The sequence below is a fragment of the Fukomys damarensis genome, unplaced genomic scaffold (assembly GCF_012274545.1).
Source record: "Fukomys damarensis isolate Sample0158 unplaced genomic scaffold, DMR_v1.0_HiC HiC_scaffold_15, whole genome shotgun sequence".
NCBI lineage: Eukaryota > Metazoa > Chordata > Mammalia > Rodentia > Bathyergidae > Fukomys > Fukomys damarensis.
In genome coordinates, this window is record NW_022900927.1 from 51,718,205 (window position 1) to 51,727,191 (window position 8,987).

Below are 8,987 nucleotides of genomic sequence, written 5' to 3' on the forward strand. Positions count from 1 at the left end.
AAACGTACCAGCTATGTAGCCATCCTTTAGCCTAGTCAAGACAACACATGAAATTAACCATGACCATTGCATTCTACAGGGAAACAGATAATAAAAATAATTTCACAAATTTCAGGTATTCATAAATATCATGGAGAAAAATAAGACAAGCACATAGATAGAGAAAGGTAGGGAGTGTACGTGGGACTATTTATATTGCCTGATTGGAATAGGCCTCCCTGAAGACAGCTCATTTGAGCAGAAATCTGAATGATATTATATCAATGCACATTTTATTTAGTAACTCATTAATCCACTCACCCATTTAGATGCTCTATTCCAGCCACTGTGCTAAGTGCTCATTAAGGTAATCTTAATACCCTGAGAGGGAAACAGACATGTAGTCATATGAATATGCTATCAAAGAGACAAGCACCTAGAGCTTTAGGATACAAGAAAGCGGTACTTAGCCCAGCTATGTGGAAAGATCTCATGCTTCGTTGAGCAGTGTGCCTTTCAAAGGAGTCAACGCGGGAAACCTTTCACTCCACGGATACTACTCGCGTTTAAAACTCAACAGGAGCTTCTGCTCTATGATTTAGCCCTTGAGAGCATAGTGCCCGGTCCGTGGATACAGCATAGTATTTACTGAATTAAGGTTGCTTGAAGATCCTGTTTATAGTCTATATAAGAAATCTTTCTTCTTACTTCTTCTTTTCTTTTTTATGAACCCAAATGATCTTGTATAATATGACCATTCACCTTCTCTTTCAGACTTAGCCCGGTATTTTCTTTCTGTTCGCCAATCAGATTTATTCAGAAACAGTGAAAATGTGCCAGTACTGAAAATATTCAAAAGGATATTGTGTTCTCTTTAAAGAATAGCTCTAAAAAAAGAGTGTTTAAAAGTATTTTTAGCAGTAGTAGCAGCATAGTCAGCCTGTGTACAGGGACTGCTGCAATGACTCATCTGGGAAAAGCATCATTCACTTGGATGTCTAAATGATGTCATTAAAAAAAAAAAAGAAAAAAGAAAAGAAACGGTTGCATCACTTTATTATCGCGTCTTGTTTTGGAGGGTGCTCATTCATGTGTGCTTGATTTCATTTGTGCTCATGTTTTCAATGATCTGTAAACTGTTGATTCCTTCAAATATCCATTCCATTTAAAATTTCTAGCTTTCTATACCCATTTCCCCAAATCCAAGAATTCTGGATGTCTTTAGCTAATTTTATCCTCTTTTCAAGCATTTACTTTTCCTTTAATCTCACCTTGATAAATAGTATTTACCCTCAGTCTGGCTGCCTAAGGTGAAAATATGCAAATCGTCTTGGATACCGTTTGCTTTTTCAATACTCAACTCCAATCTTTCAACAAATCTTGTTGATTCTACTGTCAAAATATATCTTGAATTGATAATCGCCCTTCCCCACTCTAATGGGTTTGACTATGGATTTTATGTCTTTGGCTAGATTATTGTCCCTTCTGCTTGGAATGTTCTTATTCACCTCCATTCCATAGTGAACAAATTTTTGACTTGGTTTAGACTCATCTCTTCTGTACTCCACAGCATGTTGTTCAAGCTTTGGTAGTAGTCTTAACTACATTACTGTATTATTCACTTATTTGAGATCTGTGTTTAACTTTTTTATGGCTCAATATAGTTCATAACATTTCCTTTATTCCTTCATCAACATTCAACGTGGGTCAGATAGTCTGCTTCATATTGAATACAAAACAGACAAGATTTGAGGCCATGTGGGCATATAATATAGTGAGAGAGATGGGCCATAAAAGAAATGATTATAGTAAAGTACAATGTGCATAATGATAGGAGGGCGACATGAGGCCATGGAAGTGTGTAGTATAATTATATGGAGTTACAGAAAGGTTTTCCTGAGGCAGTGACATTTAATCTGAGCACTGAAAGATGATTCAGAGGCAGCCAGACTTCAGGATGGGAAGGTGGGACTCAGCAGGATTATGTTTCTTTCACAGGAAATGGCATAGACTCAGAGGTCACAGAGAAGCCTTGGAAGAGACTGAAAAAAATATTGTCAAACCATTAATAAACATTTTTTTTCTACTGGGAGTGGTGGTGCATATTATAATCCCAGCCCTAAGGAGGCTGAGGCAGGAGGATTGCTAAGAGTTTAAAGTCAGCTTAGGTTACATAGTGAGTTCAAGGCCAGCCTGAACTACGTAGAGAGACCCTGTCTTGAGAAGAAAAGCAAATATTTTTTCAGTGAATAAAATCTGAGGACATGAGCCCAACTGTAATGCTGAGTATTCTAAAGAACTTAAAACTCCTTTTAAATTGTGCAGAAGTAGTTTGTGGACTTCCTTGAACATGTAAAGAAAAACTGATTTCATTTTGACAATTCAAGCTAGATAATAATGATAATAATAATATCAATGCAACTGTCACTTTTAGTTGCCTATATTCATATCTACTCCAGATCTCCTTCTTTGTTAACAAAGCCTCATTTTATTGCAGTGTGCTTTGTCTCAGGCAATGAATTGTGATTGCTCTTAAGTTGAGATATTTGACTATTTCATAAAATTCCAATATATAACCATCAGTCACGTGTGGCTATCGAGTAGGTGAAAGAAGGCTAATATAAATTGATATGCTGTAAATATAAAATATAAATTGGATTTAAAAAACTAAGTAAAAAAGTAAGCTACCTTATTAATAATCTTATATTGATGATATGTCAAAACAATAATACTTTCAATATATTTTGTTCCAATGTGTTGGTATAATTCACTTGTTTTTTTTTTTCATTTAAAGATGCCTGCTTAATATATATATATGACTTAAATGAAACGTCTGTTGGAAAGCACCGATTTAAGCTATTAAAATAATTCTGCTTTTTCTTTTCCCTTTCCTATCTTCCCTTAAGGATAAAAATGGCCACATGACCCAGTTCTGGCCAATAAGATCTGAGCAGAATTCTGCTGGGAGTTTTCTAGGAAAAGTTTTTTATTTTTATTTTTTTAATTTTTTAATCTTTTGAGCAGAAGAGACTGAAACGGTACTGCTTTTGTTTTTTTTTTTTTCAGCTTCTTCATTTCCCCAGTTGAACTGTGACCATCATACCTTCACCCACTGCAGTCATTTAAACATGTTTTAAAGTAATTTTTTGTTTGATTTTAATTTTGATTTTTTGAAACAGGGTCATCCTATGTAGTTCAGGCTGGCTTTGAACTTACAGTGATTCTCCTGCCTCAATTTCCCAAGTGGTGGGGATACAGGTGTGCACCACAGCACCCAAAGAGCTATAATTTTAATGGTTCAATATTTATGGAAAAAGTCAAGAAAAGCACAGAGATTTTTATCTTTGAGAACATTGATTCATTGCTGCTCTGTAAGAAAAATGACATCCTATTTATTGAAAATACTATTATTCTCACATTCTGCCCTTTATGGCCAGAAGAATTATTAACTGAGAGAATTGTGTCCGAGACTGTCCTGAGGGTGGACTGTGGGGAACCATTATGACTCTTCTTAGCATTGTCTGACAGATCTGTACTTATGTGAGCTTTTTTAAAAACACAATTTGAAAATTATATTTTGTTGGTTCTGAAGATGTCACTTAGTTCCCGGAGGATGATATTATTATAGTCTTCCATATCTGCAGTGATATTTTATCCATTTATTTTTATCAATTATTAGGAGAGGGATAGAGAAATCTGCAACTATAATTGTGATTTGGCTGTTTCTCTTTTTCTATCAATTTTATTTGTCATACATTTGAAGCTGTTATTAGGTACACAAAGGTTTGGGCTAGTGTACCTTATTTGTGAATTGATTCTCTTTATCATGACCCACTCTGATGATATTTTTGTTTATTTTGTTCACTTTTAGATTGCACTATATATCTATCAGAATGGTTGAATTTAAAATGATCGAGTGTAATGTTGTAAAAATGTTGAGAAAGATTTTCAGTAATCCATACCCTTATATATCACTGATGGAAGGATAAAATGGTACAACCATTTTAGAAAACGGTTTGGCAGTCTCTTATAAAGTTACACATACACCTAGTGAATGACTTAGAATTTTTACTTCTAGATATTTATTGAAGAGAAATAAAAATATGTTTACAGAACCCTTTTTATAAAAATATGCATAGAACTTTATAAAATCCCCAAATGAAAATAACCTAGGTGTCCTTTAATAACAATATTGTAAAGTATTCATACAATGGATTAGTAATCAGGAATAAAAATAAACAAACCAGGTTTAAGTTCCTGCTTAATGATAGTCATTCATATTTGCTTTTTTTTTTGTACTGGGGATCGAACTCTGGACTTGGTGCTTGCCAGGCAGGCAGCAGCATCACTGAGCTAAATCCCCAGCCCCATATTTGCTGTTAATGAAATCTCTGTTCAGAACTTTTGTTCATTTTAGAAAAAAGGACTTGCTTGTCTCCCCCCACCCCGGTATTGGGAATCAGACTCAGGGCCTTGTGCTTACGAGGCAGGTGGCAGAACTACTGAGCTAAATCCCTGGCCCCTTGCTTGTCTTCTTTTACTGAGTTGTATATGTTACTTGTATATTCCAAATACAAGTACATAGTTTGTTAGCTATGTTTTGCAAATATGTATTTACTCCTTGTTTGCAGCATGCTTTTTTTTTTTACACTTGATCTTAGCCAAAAGGCTGAGAAGCGATTATGCTTTTTTTTAATGGATGCCCTTTGAAAAGCCACATTTTTAATTTTATTGAAGTTCAGTTTATCAACTTTTTATTTCATGGTTTAATTATCTGTGTTCTGCTAAATAAAATTTCTGCCTTACTCTGTCACAAAGACATTCTGCTACGCTTTCTCTCTAGAAACTGTATGAATTAGTGTGTGTGTATGTGTGTGTGTGTGTATCTTTGATCCATTTTGAATTATTTTTTTACATATGACGTGAAGTAGGCTTATTTTGTCTCCATAAAAGTATTCATTTGTTCCTGAACAATTGGCTAAAAAGACTTTTGTCTCCTCACTCAACTGTTTTTAATGCCTTGGTTAAAAATCAATTCACCATATAATTGTGGCTTTGTTTGATTTTGTTCTGTTCCATGGCCTGTCCCTATATTTATACATGTTTTTTTTTTTTTTTTTTAATATCAGGAATCGAACTCGGGACCTTGCGCTTGTGAGGCAGGCAGCAGAACTACTGAGCGAAATCCCTGGCCTAGCACCATGCTGCTTTTATCTCTGAAGCTTCATAGTAAGTCTTGAAGCTAATACAATCCCTCCAAATCTGTTCTTTTAAAAGATTGTTTTAGCTAGTCTAGGTTTTTGCTTTTCCATTTACATTTTTGAATCAGGTTGTTAATTTTTAATTCAGATTTTGATTCAGATTACATTGAATCTATAGATCAATTTGGAGAGATGCTATCTTAACAATATTGACTTTTCTAACCCATGAACATAGAGTATTTCTCTGCTTATGCAGCTATTTTCTAATTTCTTTTAACAATGTTTCTTAGTTTTCTGTGTAGAGGCCTTGAACATATATTATTGAATTTCTATATTTTCATGTTTTTGATACTGTTATAAATAATATATTTAAGTATATTTATATTAAGTATATTTTATATTTATATTCATATTAAGTATATTTATATTAATTATATTTGTATTTCAATATTTGGGGCTAGTACATATAACTGCAGTTGATCAATTGAATATTTACATATTTTGTAATTTTAAAAATTCACTTCATATTCTAGTAATTTTTTGCAGATTCCTTAAAATTATCTGTGTATGTAGTCATGTTGCTATAAATAAATATAATTTCTTTTTTTCTATATGTATGCTTTTACTATTTTTTTCTTGACTCAGTACACTAGAATCCATAGTAAATTGCTGACGAGAAGTGGCAAGAATAAACATGCTTGCCTTATTTCTCAATCCTAGGAGGAAGGCTTTTGTCACTATGCATGATGATAGCTTATCAGTACTTGGCTCTAAACTCTTTATCCACGTTGAATACTACTTTATTCAGAGCAAATTTAAAAGTATTTTCCATGGCCAACAAGCCTTCACATGCAATTGTCCCCAATCTGTCTGATTACATCTTCACCTTTTTCCCTCTACCTTTGCTCTACCTACACTGGCCTTCTTGTTCCTTAACCTAACAACACTGACTGTCCCCGCTGTTGTAAAGCTCTTTTCCAGATTCTCCCATGATATTCTCATGCACTCTGTCATGTCCTAGTGCAGATGACTCCACCACAAAGGGATTTTCTCTGGACCCTTTTCATAGTTATGTTACTCTTGTAAGTTTTTAGTAGTCTGTCTTCCTATTATGCTTTCTGTGTGTTTAGATCTTAGCATGCTGTGAAGTTACAGTATATAGATTGTGTAATGTCTTCCTGATATTGGATATGTGCATGAGGGTAGAAATCTCTCTATCTTATCAATTTCCTTGTCTACAGTTCCTGGAACAATACTTTACATATACAGTAATAGGTGCTGAACACATTTTTAAAATAAATGCCTAGTATCTTAACAACATAAGAAGGCCCCAGGAATCATCTAGGTTATGGGTTTCAAACTGTGCTTTGTGCAAATAACTTTTTCCCTTAAGCTAATAGTTATTTCTAAAAATAAAAGAGTGGGCTTCATCATTTAATAACTTTGGGATGCATATTGGTTTAAAAACATTTTATTTCAATACTTCCCTGAGCCTTTCTTGTAACAATGTACATTTTAAATAGCTGATGGGGGATCCTATGCAAAGTTATATAATGTCTCTTAATTTCATTTACTATCTTGTTTGCAGGCACCTCTTCATCATCTCATAAAACCAGTTTCAATAAAAGATAATGTAGTAAACATTCATCTACAGTAATTGATTCATCTTTCAGATTATTATGTTGAAGAGTAAAGAAGTTTCTTGATTTGTTCAAGATCTAAAAGATACTAACTATACAACTGTATCTTAGATCCAGGTTTCTGCCCACTTGATCATGCTCTTTCCACTGAATCATTTTTTCTCCTTCCATTTGTATGCTTTTCTATAGCCTTTCCCTTCTCCACTAATTTCCTATTTTTCTTCTTCAGTTTATTATTAACCAAATAATATTGCCTAAAAAATAGTAAGTAGGTCCTTAGTGAGGGTTGTAGGCATTCTCTCTGATTAAAGTTCTTGAATTACAGTGCATGCACTGTGAGACACTAAGAATTTTTTTTTTTTTTGCTGTTACTTCCAGGATCCTGGCTCTGTTCTAAAGAGACAAATTGACTGGACTCAGGTTTAATTAATTGGGGGAATATTTTGTTGAGGAGAGGAATGCAGGTGTATTAATTACAGTTCACCATAGGAACAGATTTAATATATAAAAGATTTGCAAGGTAAGCTTACAATGGCCAGCTGCAGAATCAGGTGTGAAAGAATGCAAAAGGGCCATGTGTGTATTGGAGAGCCAAAAGATGCAGTCCAAGGTTGAAGGCCTGGAGCTCATTGTAGTGTCCATTGTGAGTCCATATCAGGAAGCTGAAGGGTCTGCCCTGGAAAGCTGAGTAGTCTACACTGGGAGCCTGGAGACTCATGTTAAGAGGCAATGATGAAGTCTGGAGCTCCTTCCAGAAACAGAAGTGAGACCTCCCTCTTCTTTCCTTTTTTTTTCCACCTAGGCTGCAAACCTACCGGTTGGTGCCACCCACACCCTGGGTGGGTCTTCCATCTTTGGTAAGTCAGTCATCCAGACACACCCAGAACTGTGTTAAACCAATCCAGTTGACACCATAATTAACTATCTCAGCTAGTAAGGGGAGAAAAGGTACAAGTAGAACATTGGCTACCACCTATAACAGAAATTATGTTACTTCTAGTTCAAAGAGTTACTAATTAACGGCAATTTTATGTATAGATTATTGATTATATAAACACAGAATAAATCCCTTTTAAGTAATATAAGCAACAGAAAATTCTGGAAGCCTAGGAAGACAGAAGATTCTGAAAGGCTAGGAAATAAAAAGTATTAAAAAAACCCCCATAAAAACTCTACTGACTTTAACCAGGAGCATTCGACTTTTCACATGTAGTGCTCATTCTTTATGAATGATATGTAATGTCTCATTCTGCATATGACCTTGAGTAAGTCATTTATACTTTCAAGGACTTTGTTTCTCCATCTCTAACATTAAACGATTCACTAAAGGGCCGGGATTTAGTTCAGTGGTTCTGTTGTCTGCCTTACAAGTGCAAGGACCCAAGTTCGATCCCTGGTACAAAAAAAAAAAAAAAAGAAATTGACTAAAGAATCTGTAAATCTAGTTAATAGTATAGAGGGTGATGGTAACTGGTCTATACTGTCAGCAAACATTTTCTGTAAGGGGTCAGATGGTAATTATTTTAGATTTTTGGGCCATGTGTTCTTTGCTGCAACTTTTCAAATTCTGCCTTGGTAGCTCAAAACAGCCATAAACAATATAATAGTTCCCCTATTACAGGAGGCAGATATGTTCTAAAATCCCCAGTGAATGCCCGAAACTGTAGATAGTAGTGAATTTATATATAGACTGCTTTGTCCTATGTATATGAACCTAAGATAAAGTTTAATTTATCAGACACAGTGAGAGGTTAACAATAACTAATAATGAAATAAGGGTTACTTGACTACAGGCACTGTGATATGGTGGCTGACCATCTGATAATGGAGATGGCTACCAAGTGACTAATAAGTACATAGGTACACTTGACAGAGGGATGATTCATGTCTTAGGCAGGATGGGTCTGCGAAAGATTTCATCATGCTTCTGAGAATGTCAGGCAATTTAAAAACTTATGAATTTTATGTTTCTGAAATATTCTATTTAATATTTTCACATTATGATTGGCAAGGAGTAAATAAAACTATGGAAAGGAAAATTGGAGATAAGGGAGAACTACTGAATATAAATAAATGAATAGAGATGTGTTCTAATAAAACTTTATTTACAAATAAAAGTGGGCTGTAGTTTGCAAGTCCTGGTCTAGAGAATCAAAACATTGTCTCT

General features: G+C 34.5%; 1 pseudogene; it reads right to left on the bottom strand.

Annotated features, from left to right (window-relative positions):
- Positions 1-4,521: 4,521 nt before the first annotated feature.
- LOC117286221 lies at positions 4,522-4,660 on the bottom strand (annotated as a pseudogene).
- Positions 4,661-8,987: the final 4,327 nt, after the last annotated feature.